Source organism: Monodon monoceros, unplaced genomic scaffold (genome assembly GCF_005190385.1).
Source record: "Monodon monoceros isolate NGI ecotype Baffin Bay Population unplaced genomic scaffold, NGI_Narwhal_1 Super_Scaffold_2, whole genome shotgun sequence".
NCBI lineage: Eukaryota > Metazoa > Chordata > Mammalia > Artiodactyla > Monodontidae > Monodon > Monodon monoceros.
This window is the reverse complement of record NW_021703776.1, coordinates 53,078,285-53,093,085: the sequence shown is the minus strand read 5'-3', so window position 1 is coordinate 53,093,085 and position 14,801 is coordinate 53,078,285.

Sequence of the window (14,801 nt, the reverse complement as noted above, 5' to 3'; positions counted from 1 at the left end):
CTACCATCCTGGCCAAATTTCAGGCCAGCCTGAATTTATACGTGGAAGATGGGAGGAACGTTCTAGGCATTCCACTTGCTCAGGGCACTCCTATAGGAAAAGCTGGGGAAATAATCATGCATGACTTAGCACAGCTACCACGTAAGTATGAATCATTTTTCAGCCTACCAAAATTTATGTCTTCCCTTCCCTGAGGAGGTGCACAGACAGTTAAATAAATTGAATCGGTGCTGTTTGTTACTGGTCTATTATAATCATCGAGTGAGTGCATATTATTAGCTAGGTTGCTTTAACGTGCCATCCTCTTTGCATTCCCAAGCATAATTGCTGATTAAAGATTGCTTCCAGGGAGGCTCAGCTTTTCCTTTTGGCAGCACGTGCACATGAACATCTTATGTCATTTCTATAAATATTAACCATCAGCAGGGTTGGATAAGGTGCAAGGCAAGGTCTATGGATGACTCAGTCTCTTTCAACTTTTCATTTCACTCTGGTATTTGGAATTGGTTGGGCTTGCTTTTTCTCTCTTCCTTCTGCTTTTCTCCTCCTACTCTTTTCCTGCCCTTCTTCTCTTCTCCTCACCTCCCACTCTCCTCCTCCATTTTTTAATTGGCCCAATAGCTGGCCCAGTGACACAGACTGCTAGACTGCCTGGCTACATCAAGAATGTGATGAGGGCAGATAAATTTTTTACCCTGGAAATCCCATTTTGGCTGATTGCTGCCTGTTGGGAAAGGTGGCTTCTCCTGCTACTCATTTGGAGAGTCCAATTACTTTGAAAAGCTTCAGTGTTTTAGTGAAAGAAAGTGGAGAAATGAGATAATGTGGTTACGAGGGGATGACTCTTCTGCTAAGTACTGTATCTGTTATCCTAACTGAGCTCTCAGTATTCAGTTATTATTGGTGGGGGGTGTGTAACCTAGTTGAATTTTCTAACTTTTTACAGTTACATTAATAGGAGTAGGTTTTACTGCAGAAAACCGTTAATTCCCAGGTGAATTTTATCTTATGTCATTTGATGTTATTCCTAATTTTTTTCAAATTAAATGTAGAATAATTTTACTCACAGAGGAAACTTTCTTACATTTCCTTTCTCATATTTGCTTTGTGCCAAATTCTCTTTCCACATTAATAAACAGCCATCAAGAGGTATACATTCTGTGATCTCTCCTCATCCTTCAGGGTATCTCAGGATTTGTTTTTAGATGCTCTTCAGTGTGTGGTACTCAACAGAGTCAAGGTATAATCTAAAGAAAACTATGCATTAAAATCTTAATTCTCATTAAATAATGGAAGAGTCTAAAGGTTGTATTGAAGAATTTTTTTCCCAGTACAGGTGAAAAGGATACTTCAGACTGACTTAATGCCTGGTATATAATAAATAGCAAGCACATTTATAAGATTTACAGAAGCATATTCAGATATTAAAATAATTTCTCTAGGTGTGCTGAAAAGCTGATGTGTATTAAGGAAAAGTCAAGTGCTTGAAGTGTTTGTGTGTTACAGGAGCGAGGTATTTTTCTGGGTTTCTTGCCCTTCCCATTTTGGAAGGCAGGCTTTACTTCAGCTGAGCTTGTCAAAGCCTATAGCCTGGCACTCTGCCTCTGTCACTGAACTCAATTCAGCCTTTTAAGAGAAAAATGAAAAACATCAACATTCTGTGTTTACACTTTGCCAATTGTTGTACATAAAAAAATCCCTTTTTGATGTTTTATATTTAAGCAATGTATTTACCCTGGCATTTTCTTTTCGCTAGTCAACAAAGTGTAATTGAAATGCAGCTAACTATACTATGTACTTAGGGATTCATCCCACTATCTTTGATATAGTTTTACATGTGCTAATGCCATTATTCTTTTTTCAAGTAAACAGTAGGTTGAATTAAAGCATATTCTATAAAATGGATACTCCTTTACAGTAGAGAAATTATATTCCATTTCTTTATATGTTTTCTTATATTAGAAACAGTGACATTAACAAGGGGAAACAAATGATGTACTTAATATTCAGTTATGTCTATGAACTGGCATTCTTTCCACTGTGTTAGTTTAAGTAATATACAGGCACAAAGAATGGAGAATATTATTATTCCTCCCTGTTATGGACTGAATTGTGTGCCCATCCCTCCCCCCTGCCATAATTCATATGTTGAAGTCTGAACTCCGAGTACCTCTGAATGTGAGTGTTATTTAGAGATGGGGGTCTCTAAAGAGGTAATTAAGGTTATGTGGGGTCATATGAGTGGGCTCTAATTTGATTGGTGTCCTTATGAGAAATGGAAGACACATGGGATGCATGCAGAGAGGAAAGGCTACATTGTCATGAGGACACAGTTAGAAGATGGCCACTTGCAAGCCGAGGAGAGAGGCCTCAAAAGGAACCAAACCTGCAACACCTTGTCCTTGGACTTCTAGTCTCCAGACCTGTGAGAAAATAAATTTCTGTTGTTCAAGCCATTCAATCTGGAGTATTTTGTTAGGGCAGTTGAGCAAACAAATTGCACTGTCTGATACTCCTTTGAGGAAGCCTGATGGTACTCATTCTTCCTGAAGGAGAGAGAAAGAAGGAGAGAGAGAGATGGGGAGAGAGAGAGGAGAGGAAGTAGAAGAAGAAGAAGGGAGTGAGGAGGAAGAAGAAGCTGCAGCAACAAAGAGGAGGATAGAAGAAGAAAACATGATGGGATGGTTTATAGAAGCAGTGTAGAGGATATGTCACAGTGTTATTCTCTCAGAACAAAAGGGAAAAAAATAACAGTTAACGGTGAGAGAGTTTTAAATGCATCAGGATTTGCGCTAAACACTGTATGTGCATTAACTCATATAATCCCCCAAATCCTATCAAAAAGTGTTATCATTATTTTTGTTCTAGTTCTGTGAAAAATGCCACTGGTATTTTGAGAGGGATGGCATTGAATCTGTAGATTGCCTTAGCTAGTATGGTCATTTTAACAATATTCATTCTTCCAATCCAAGAACATCAGTTTGTGTTACCTTTAATTTCTTTCAACAGTGTCTTATAGTTTTCTGAGTACAGGTCTTTTGCCTCTTTAGGTAGGTTTATTCCTAGGTATTTTATTCTTTCTGATGCTGTGGTAAATGGGATTGTTTCCTTAATTTCTCTGTCTAATATATATGATATATATATATCCGATATATATCAGATATGTATATGCACAATAGAATACTACTCAGCCATAGAAAAGAATGAAATTTTGTCATTTGCAGCAACATGGATGGACTTGGAGGGTATTATGCTAAGTGAAATAAATCAGACAGAGAAAGACAAATACTGTATATATCACTTATACGTGGAAGCTAAAAAAATACAACAAACTAGTATATATAACAAAAAAGAAACAGACTCAGAGATATAGAGAACAAACTAGTGTTTACCAGTGGTGGAGGGGGCATATAGGGGTGGGGGAGTGGGAGATACAAACTATTGGGTGTCAGATAGGCTACAAGGATGTATTGTATAATATGGGGAATATAGCTACTATTTTGTAATAACTGTAAGTGGAGTGTAACCTTTAAAGATGGTATAAAAATTAAAAAAGAAAGAAAAAAGGTATCCTCATTAAGCCTATTAGTCTTATTTTATAGATAGGGAAACTAGGGTTTATTGAAATTAAATAATTTTGCCAAGGTCACATATATAGGCAAAAGAGAGGTGGGATTTTAGCAGAGGTCTTCCTCATACCACAGCTGATGCTCCTAGACGCTATACACTATATTCTCTTTTTTTGGAAATAAAAGCCCTCAGAACAGTGAAATTGTGTTTTTCACATTTTCTCTCCAAGCACCAAGCTGACGTTTTCAAGTCTATCATATTTGGCACAATCCAATTTAGTAAACATTCTTTAAGTATCTAAATGGGAAGGAAGAAGACACGTACTCGAAGCAAAAATTCAATAGTAGTAGAACTGCTGGTGAGTGCAGTAATCCAAGAATGTTGAAGGTGGAGAGGAAGAAATGACACAATTTCCCAGGGGGTTGTGGTAGTGCTGCTGCTGATAGTAGAATGATTTGCCATTTTAGTTTTTCTTCTTTAAATATTTTTATGTTCTCTTATATTTTTTAAATGTCTTATGCCGTATCCTTGTTATCATTTTGATATGCAGAAACAATACTGATTGATCCAGAATTAAAATTCCTTCAGAGACTTTGCGTTTAAGCAATTCATTAATATCACCATTATTTTCATTGGTTGTACTTTTGAACAATTATTTTATTTCCTAGATATTAGGCCCTCTCTGAACTCGTTCAGTAACTTGGCTACCTGTTTCAGAAATGATATTAATGTTGATATAAAAAAATCACACGGCCAGTATAGACATATTTTATTTACAGATATGATTGGCTCTCAGCAGTTTCAACAACCTCACATGATTCTCTACTACTGTCAAGTTATCAGCCTATGCGTCTCCTTCCTTCAGTCACCAGAGTATCCAACATCATGGTCTCCCTATCCCTTCTATATGGTTTCTGATCAGATTTCTGCCCCCACAGCTGTCCTATACCAGCCTCATCAGAAGTCACCAGTGACTCTTACCCACCAATCACCTCACCTTTTCTCATCCTCCTCTTCTTTGATTGGTCTCTGCTCAACACAACACCTTTCTCAAAATGCTCTATTCCTGGATTCCATGACGTGGCCTTTCTTGGTTTCCCCTGTTGTTTTCTGAAAGGCTCCCATAATCTTTCATGAAGTCCTCTTACCTTCACTCCTTAGTGACAAGGCTTTTCACACCTTTTTCCTTGAGGATTTCACTCATGCCTGGGACTTGAACTCTCATCTCTCTAAGGTTGACTTCCAATGTCATCTACTCTTCTAAGCTTAAAATCTCTCAATTAAACTTTACTCTTATATTTCTTAATACCTCCTTTTCTCTCTTGTTATAAAACACCAGCATCTAAAACCAAACAGATCTCAAATACTCTTTTAAGGACATATCTATTTCCATTTTTTAAAAATACCTCATTTTTCCAGTCATCCAAATTAAAACTTTTATCATGGCTCTAAATCTTCCTCTTTCAGCCACAATACCAGTTGCTAGTTCTGCCTGTAGACTCTATTCCACGAGGTTTCTCACATCCATTAGTTAGGATTTAGACTTTAGAGCCAGAATGCCAAGTTTGAATCCTGGCTCTTCCAATGAAATTCTGTCATTTTGGCAATAACTTTATTTCTTGTGATTATATTCCTTCTTCTGTAAAATGGGATACTAATAAGGGAGTTGCAATCATGACTGAATGTGTTAACATATGTAAACTATTTCAAATAGTGCTAGTACAGGAATCACATGGTCACCATCATCACTGTCACCATCATCTCCTTTCTATTTTTAGATCCATCCTGTTTCAGGTTCTCATTATGTCTTGTTTTGTCCCTGATAGATCTCTCTAACTAGTTTCTCCCATCCTCAATCCTTCCTTATTCTACTCCATTCCATAACATATTTTGCAATCACCATTGCAGAAGCAAGACCAGATCATTATGGCCCCGTCTGGAAAAGCATTCAGTAGTTCTGCAGTTAATCATTTGTGTGATGTCAGCAAGTCACTGAACCTCTCTGGCTTTAGTTTCTTCATCTCTACCACTAGAGGTAGGGCTGAATGCTCGCCACAAAAAAATTGATTCTATAACTTTGATTGCCCATCGCCTGTACAGTGCAACACATATCCCTAATCATGACATTCAAAGATTTTCCTGCTTTGGCTCCAAACCGCATTCCTGGCATTATCTCATTCTTTTTTTGTGACTAACCAGCCAGAATGAAATATAGTATTTGTCATTCTCTAAAAATATCTGGTGCTGTCCCACCTCCATGAATATAATTGTGACTTTCTTTCTGCCTGGAATGTTCTTTCTTCTTTATTTACCTTACAAAATTCTGACCTTTTTCCCATGTTCAGTTCAATGCCACTGCTTTTATAAATCTGTCCCACAGATAAATCCCCACACAGAATTACAATTCCTTTCTCCTTCATAATCGTATATGACTATATAGTATTACGTACTTGTTTATCTGTCTTTCCTCCATTAATTGTAATTTCCTTGTGATTTAGGGACCCACTTTTGTTTATGATTGCCTTCCCTGTCCTCACACCTGGCATATGCACTGTGCTTGCCACATAGGTTCTCCGTGGATATTTATAAAACAAGTATGTTGGACACCTAGTGTCAGCACTTTATGTGGCTCACCAGAAACTTACTGAAATGCAGGGGACACAGTATTGCTATATAAGGATCCTATGATGGAAGAAGAATCTTCACTGTAATATAGTCACGGAGAACCCCAAGTTGTATCACCCCATAGATGGTCCTAAGCCATACAGAGAGACCTTTTTCTCAATGGCAGTGATTTGTGAGCCTGTTTTGATTTAGCTTTTTCAGATGACTTCTTATTCTTCTGTGCTCAGCTATTGGATTAGTCTCTTCTTTCCACTTCCGTGAGGACAAGTGCTGTGTCTTAAATAATATATGGGAAATTATTGAAATGTGACCTTCTTATTCACAATGGCATTTGTAGGGCCTGGCAAGTGGTGGGTTCTTCATGTGTCTTTGGACAGGGAGCCGTAAGATCATGCCTTGTGGGTGGTGCATGACAGGCCCGTCTGAAGCTTGCATTCAATAGCCAAATTCATCTATGCCAAGACTTAGCACATGGAGGCAGTAGAATCAGGGTCAACCAGAAAGACAAACTTCATAGTCTCTCTGAATAAATAACGCTAAGCTGAGTGACGCTAATCTCTATTTTATTTAGAGGTTTCCTAAAATATATACATTTTAAACAGGTGTCTGGTATTTTTTTCTGGTCACTGAATTTCCAGAGACTTTTTAAGTTATCGGGGTTAAAACAGTACTGTCCTTTGATTTAACATCCATGCATTACTTAGATGAGTCTGGTGTTATCTGTAATCTATTGCCATCTGTCCTTTGAAAGTTAATTGCTCTTCCCAATTCTAATGCAAAATCTCCATAAACAGGGAGAGGGTCACTGGATTATCTAGAATTGAAATTCTACTTATTAACCCAAATTCTCTTGATGACCACATAGAGCTAGCCCACAGTGTAATTGCCAGTTTTCTATCTGGTGGAGAAAGTCATAGTAAAATAAACTTAAATAACTTGGCCGAGTTTGTCTAGCAAACTAAGAACAAGGATAGGAATAGATGTTGAACAATGATGCAATGTCTACAAACTCTTGTTTCCTCTGCTACTCCTGAACCTTTCTTTAGGGCCATGAGTAACTTTACCCCTGCTATTGTGTTTGGCAAAAATAGAATGATGCATAAAGGTTTTGGCTTGTGAAGTTATCATCTCAGTCACATTCAAAGTTCTACTGTGTCTTAGTCTCATACCATGTTGGATTACTACATTTAAATTATAAAAAAATAATGAAGTGACCCTGCTATCCCATTTAGTTAGTGTATGCATTTGGAGACAAGGCTTTCCTAATGAAATTTAAGAAATATAGTTGGTATAGAAATATGAGTAGTCCTCAAAGCCAGAAGCATTAACATGAAGGGAGGTTCAAAGTTCAGCTGACTTCTGAAGATCTTTGTTTCAATTCATTATGTAAGCATACTTTTCACTACTTTGCATGTGTTATTTCTGAGTTTTATAACCAGCAAAAAACAACAACAACAACATTTTATGCTACAACACCAATCCTTTAACAAGTGTCTTGAGATCTGGAATTTTTACAAAGAATTTGGTTTGCATTTTGCATCTACAAAAGCCCCACGCACAAAACTCATTTGTCATTTAAGTATATAGATCAACAATCCTCTCAAACTTCCCTGGTAGACAGCTCCCAAACCAGTAAATTTGTGAGAGGGTGCAGCAGAGAATCATACCTATTAATAGAGTATACAGCAGAAGAACGGTGGTAAAGTCCAGATGGCAGCACCCATAAATCATACAGTGTCATCAATGCCACGTTACTCATGTAAAATGGATGTTTGTTTGTTCCAGTTAGCCCAACATTCTTTCAGTGTAATGATGCTACTGCTGAAAGAGTATAGTGCATGCTAAGTATTAAGTACTCTGGGTATCTGATAAGTGTGTCTAATTATGCCATATCATCTTTCATGGCCCCTTATTATTCTATTAAATAATGGCCCCAGTTTTAACCCTTTCGGCCAACCACCTCATTCCAATACAGTTTTTGACCTTTTCATGGCTATGTTGTCTTTCTTGTTACTTATTTAAATGGTTTCCTCCTACTTCTCCCACATAGTTGGCTATCAATTTCTTCTTCATGTATTCAAAATACCACTGAAAGAACATTTCTTCCAGGAAACCAACCCCCAAGTCACCTTGTAAAGTCAGAACTCAGATTGAGTGAAACTCCCTAACAGATTCAGCTGTATGGAATCTTTGGAGATATAAATTCATTCACCAACTATGCATTGAACATTTAAAATATGCTACAGCTATGCTCATTTCTATGGGTAATATAAATACTCAAAGGTCTCTGCTTTTTAAACATTGCCATAATGAGTTGTGATAAATATTAGGAATGAAGAAATGTGTATTTAGCTAGAAGGATGAAAAGGGAGAGTATTAGTGTAATATTGTCTTTGGAGTTTACTCTCAAAGGCCTAAATATCGATAATGACAACCAGCATTATCAGAAGCAAGGAGTCCTTTTCCATTACATAAATACTGAATTTACTCTTCACAAAAGAATGGGGGATTCTTAAAAAACTTTGTCGTGTATTTCAGAATTTAAATTTATAATAAACTTTACCCCATATCAACAAATGAAGGAAATGGGGGAAGGAATTAATGAAAATAACAAAATGAGATAAAGAAATATGGTAACAAAAAAATAAAGTGAGCATAACCTCTTCTTGAGTTTTCAAGGATGCAAATGATCACCAAAGCCACATGAAAGTTGCTTTCAGCTTTTAAGATTCTAAAGAAATAAGAAATTCAAACCCCTGGAAGGTGGAACAGAATGTTAGTAAATTTTAAAAAATGAAGTACTATTTTTAGAGAAGGGCAGTTGAAGTGAAGCAGTCTTTAAACTGCTTTTTAAACTGCTTTTATTTTTTCTACTTTATTTCTAAAAATTTGAGAAAGATAAGGAAAATAAATTAAAATAATAATTTATATTTGATTTCCTTTCCTAGACTCGGAACCCTAAGGACTTTCCAATGGAAAGGTTATTCTTTCTCATTAATGTTTTAATTGCATTATTAGGGTTTACAGTACAGTATGGGTGGTAGCTTCCTTGCAAAGTCAGTATTCTTGCTGACAAGTACACTGAGTTAAAACAACAGGAGCCAAAGAGCTTATTCAGAGTTGTTAAAATTTCAAAAGGATAATGTAGTATCATTACTTAATCTTCGTGCTTGACGTGCGTTAGCTGTAAAAACCTAGTAATCAGAACAGCGCCATCATCTGGTGAGGTGTTCGAACAGGATTGTATTACATCGGAGAAACTTCCTTTTTGTTTTGTTCAAGTCCTAACTTTGCCAGTTTCCGTTCAGAGAAATGAAGCATTTTCATGAATATAACATCGTTTGGTTAAAGATACCACAGTAAGTCCATGTTTAACCCTGAAATTATAGACAAATATGATTCTTTTAGATAATGGTGGGTTGAACTGTAAGACACTGATCATGTTTGGCCATTTTTGACTTAGAAATGGCGTGTTCATATGGTTTAACCCATCAGTAGGCAATATTTATTAAGTGCTTACCACTGCCACACTCTTTTCTAACCCATGTTACACGTATCAGTCATCTTCTTCGTAACATCCTTTCAAGGTGGGTACTATTGCTACTCTCCATTTCATAGATGAGAAAATTGAGGCACAGAGAGGTTAAGCTGCTTGTTCAGTGTTCCCAGTGATTAGGAAGGCAGCCATGAAATTCACCAATGTTGTATCTGTGAAGAAAAAGTTTTGAACAAATTAATGACTGGAGAGACTGTTGATAGGATTTTAGAAAAGTCACTCGTGTTCCATTCTATCATCTGACAATTGGACCTCTCCATACCTCAGTTTTCTTCTTTTTTGTTGTAAATTCAAAAAAATTTGGAAAATTTTTAACATCTTTATTGGACTTTAATTGCTTTACAGTGTTGTGTTAGTTTCTGCTGTATAACAAACTGAATCAGCTATATGTATACATATATCCCCATATACCTTCCCTCTTGTATATCCCTCCCACCCTCCCTATCCCACCCCTCTAGGTGGTCACAAAGCACCGAGCTGATCTCCCTGTGCCATGAGGCTGCTTCCCTCTAGCTATCTAGTTTACATTTGTTAGTGTATATATGTCAAGGCTACTCTCTCACTTTGTCCCAGCTTACCCCCCCCAAACACCGTGTCCTCAAGTCCATTCTCTAGGTCTACGTCTTTATTCCTGTTCTACCCATAAGTTTTTCAGAACCATTTCTCTTTTTTTAGATTCTATATATATGTGTTAGCATATGGTATTTGTTTTTCTCTTTCTGTCTTACTTCACTTTGTATGACAGACTCTGTGTCCATCCACACCTCACTACAAATAACTCAATTTTGTTTCTTTTTATGGCTGAGTAATATTCCACTGTATATATATGCCACATCTTCTTTATCCATTCATCTGTCGATGGACACTTACATTGCTTGCATGTCCTGGCTATTGTAAATAGAGTTGCAGTGAATACTGTGACGCATGACTCTTTGAATTATGGTTTTCTCAGGGTATATGCCCAGTAGTGGGATTGCTGGGTCATGTGGTAGTTCTATTTTTAGTTTTTTAAGGAACCTCCATACTGTTCTCCATAGTGGATTTATAAATTTACATTCCCACCAACAGTGCAAGTGGGTTCCCTTTTCTCCACACCCTCTCCATCATTTAATGTTTGTAGATTTTTGATGATGGCCATTCTGACCAGGGTGAGGTGATACCTCATTGTGGTTTTGATTTGCATTTCTCTGATGATTAGTGATGTTGAGCATCCTTTAATGTGCTTGTTGTCAATCTGTATATCTTCTTTGGAGAAATGTCTATTTAGGTCTTCTGCCCACATTTGGATTGGGTTGTTTGTTTTCTTGATATTGAGCTGCATGAGCTGCTTGTATATTTTGGAGATTAATCCTTTGTCAGTTGCTTCATTTGAAAATATTTTATCCCATTCTGAGGGTTGTCTTTTCGTCTTGTTTATGGTTTCCTTTGCTGTGCAAAAGTTTTAAGTTTCATTAGGTCCCATTTGTTAATTTTTGTTTTTATTTCATTTCTCTAGGAAGTGGGTCAAAAAGGATCCTGCTGTGATTTATGTCCTAGAAATCAAGAAACATATGCTTATGTTTTCCTCTAAGAGTTTTATAGTGTCTGGCCTTACATTTAGGTCTTTAATCCATTTTGAGTTTATTTTTGTGTTTTATGTTAGGAAGTGTTCTAATTTCATTCTTTTACATGTAGCTGTCCAGTTTTCCCAGCACCACTTATTGAAGAGGCTGTCTTTTCTCCATTGTATATTCTCGCCTCCTTTATCAAAGATAAAGTGACCATATGTGTGTGGTTTTATCTCTGGGCTTTCTATGCTGTTCCATTGATCTATATTTCAGTTTTTGTGCCGGTACCATACTGTCTTGATTACTGTAGCTTTGCAGTATAGCCTGAAGTCAGGGAGCCTGATTCCTCCAGCTCCGTTTTTCTTTCTCAAGATTGCTTTGGCTATTCAGGGTCTTTTGTGTTTCTGTACAAATTGTATAATTTTTTGTTCTAGTTCTGTGAAAAATGCCATTGGTAGTTTGATAGGGATTGCATTGAATCTGCAGATTGCTTTGGGTAGTAGAGTCATTTTCACAATGTTGATTCTTCCAATCCAAGAACATGGTATATATATCCATCTGTTTGTATCGTCTTTAATTTCTTTCATCAGTGTCTTATAGTTTTCTGCATGCAGGTCTTTTGTCTCCTTAGATAGGTTTATTCCTAGGTATTTTATTCTTTATGTTGCAGTAGTAAATGGGAGTGTTTCCTGAATTTCTCTTTCAGATTTTTCATCGTCAGTGTATAAGAGTGCAAGAGATTTCTGTGCATTAATTTTGTATCCTGCTACTTTATCAAATTCATTGATTAGCTCTAGTAGTTTTCTGGTAGCATCTTTAGGATTCTCTATGTGTATTATCATGTCATCTGCAAACAGTGACACTTTTACTACTTCTTTTCCGATTTGGATTCCTTCTTTTTCTTCTCTGATTGCTGTGACTGAAACTCCCCAAACTGTGAAGAATAATAGTGGTGAGAGGGGGCAACCTTGTCTTGTTCCTGATCTTAGAGGAAATGGTTTCAGTTTTTCACCATTGAGAACGATGTTGGCTGTCGGTTTGTCATATATGGCCTATGTTATGTTGAGGTAAGTTTCTTCTGTGCCCACATTCTGGAGAGTTTTTATCATAAATGGATGTTGAATTTTCTCAAAAGCCTTTTCTGCATCTATTGAGATTATCATATGGTTTTATCCTTCAATTTGTTAATATGGTGTATCACATTGATTGATTTGTGTATGTTGAAGAATCCTTGCATTCCTGGGATAAACCCCACTTGATCATGGTGTGTGATCATTTTAATGTGCTGTTGGAGTCTCTTTGCTAATATTTGGTTGAGGATTTTTGCATCTATGTTCATCAGTGATACTGGCCTGTAGTTTTCTTTTTTGTGATATCTTTGTCTGCTTTTGGTATCAGGGTGATGATGGCCTCATAGAATGAGTTTGGGAGTGTTCTTCCCTCTGCCATATTTTGGAAGAATTTGAGAAGGATAGGTGTTAACTCTTCTCTAAATGTTTGATAGAATTCACCTGTGAAGCCATCTGGTCCTGGGCCTGTTTGTTGGAAGAGTTTTAATCATGTTTCAATTTCAGTGCTTGTGAATGGTCTGTTCATATTTTCTATTTCTTCCTGGTTCAGTCTTGGAAATTTGTACTTTTCTAAGAATCTATCCATTACTTCCAGGTTGTCTATTTTATTGGCATATAGTTGCTTGTATTAGTCTCTCATAATCCTTTGTATTTCTGCAGTGTCAGTTTTTCCTTCTCCTTTTTCATTTCTAATTCTATTGATTTGAGTCTTCTCCCTCTTTTCCTTGATGAGTCTGGCTAATGGTTTATCAATTTTGTTTATCTTCTCAAAGAACCAGCTTTTAGTTTTATTGATCTTTGCTGTTGTTTCCTTCATTTCTTTTTCATTTTTTTATGATCTGATGATTATGATTTCTTTCCCTCTGCTAACTTTCGGTTTTGTTTCTTCTTTTTTCTCTAATTGCTTTAGGTGTAAGGTTAGGTTGTTTATTTGAGATTTTTCCTGTTTCTTGAGGTAGGATTGTATTGCTATAAACTTCCCTCTTAGACTGCTTTTGCTGCATCCCATAGGTTTTTGGTCATCGTATTGTCATTGTTATTTGTTTCTAGGTCGTTTTTGATTTGCTCTTTGGTTTCTTCAGTGATCTCATGGTTATTTAGTAGCATATTGTTTAACTTCCATGTGCTTGTATTTTCTACAGTTTTTTTCCTATAACTGATATCTAGTCTCATAGTACTGTGGTCGGAAAAGATACTTGTTATGGTTTCAATTTTTGTAAATTTACTGAAGCTTGATATGTGACCCAAGATATGATCTATCCTGGAGAATGTTCCATGTGCACTTATGAAGAAAGTGTATTCTGTTGCTTTTGGATTGAATGTCCTATAAATATCAATGAAGTCCATCTGGTCTAATGCATCATTTAAAGCTTGTGTTTCCTTATTTATTTTCATTTTGAATGATCTTTCTATTGGTGAAAGTGGGGTGCTAAAGGCCCTTACTATTATTGTATTACTGTCGATTTCCCCTTTTATGGCTGTTCGTATTCACCTTATGTATTGAGGTGCTTCTATGTTGGGTGCATAGATATGTACAATTGTTATATCTTTTTCTTGGATTGATCCCTTCATCATTATGTAGTGTCCTTCTTTGTCTCTTGTAATGGTCTTTATTTTAAAGTCTGTTTTGTCTGATATGAGTTTCCTACTGCAGCTTTCTTTTGATTTCCGTTTGCATGGAATGTCTTTTTCCATCCCCTCACTTTCAGTCTGTATGTGTCCCTAGGTCTGAAGTGGGTCTCTTGTAGACAGCATATATATGGGTCTTGTTTTTGTATCCATTCAACAGGCCTGTGTCTTTTGGTTGGAGCATTTAATCCATTTACATTTAAGGTAATTATTGATATGTATGTTCATATTACCATTTTCTTAATTGTTTTGGGTTTATTATTGTAGGTCTTTTCCTTCTCTTGTGTTTCCTGCCTAGAGAAGTTCCTTTAGCGTTTGTTGTAAAGCTGGTTTGATGGTGCTGAATTCTCTTAGCTTTTGTTTGTCTCTAAAGGTTTTAATTTCTCCATCTAATCTGAATGAAGTCCTTGCTAGGTAGAGTAATCTTAGTTGTAGGTTTTTCCCTTTCATCACTTTAAATATGTGCTGCCACACCCTTCTGGCTTGCAGAGCTTTTGCTGAAAAAGCAGTTGTTAACCTTATGGGGATTCCCTTGTATGTTATTTGTTGCTTTTCCCTTGCTGCTTTTAATATTTTTCTTTGCATTTAATTTTTGGTAGTTTGATTAATATGTGTCTTGGTGTGTTTCTCCTTGGATTTATCCTGTGTGGGACTCTCTGCGCTTCCTCGATTTGATTGACTATTTCCTTTCCCATGTTAGGGAAGTTTTGTTTTGTTTTTTTTTTGCGGTACTCAGGCCTCTCACTGCCGCGGCCCCTCCCACTGCAGAGCACAGGCTCCGGACGCGCAGGCTCAGTGGCCATG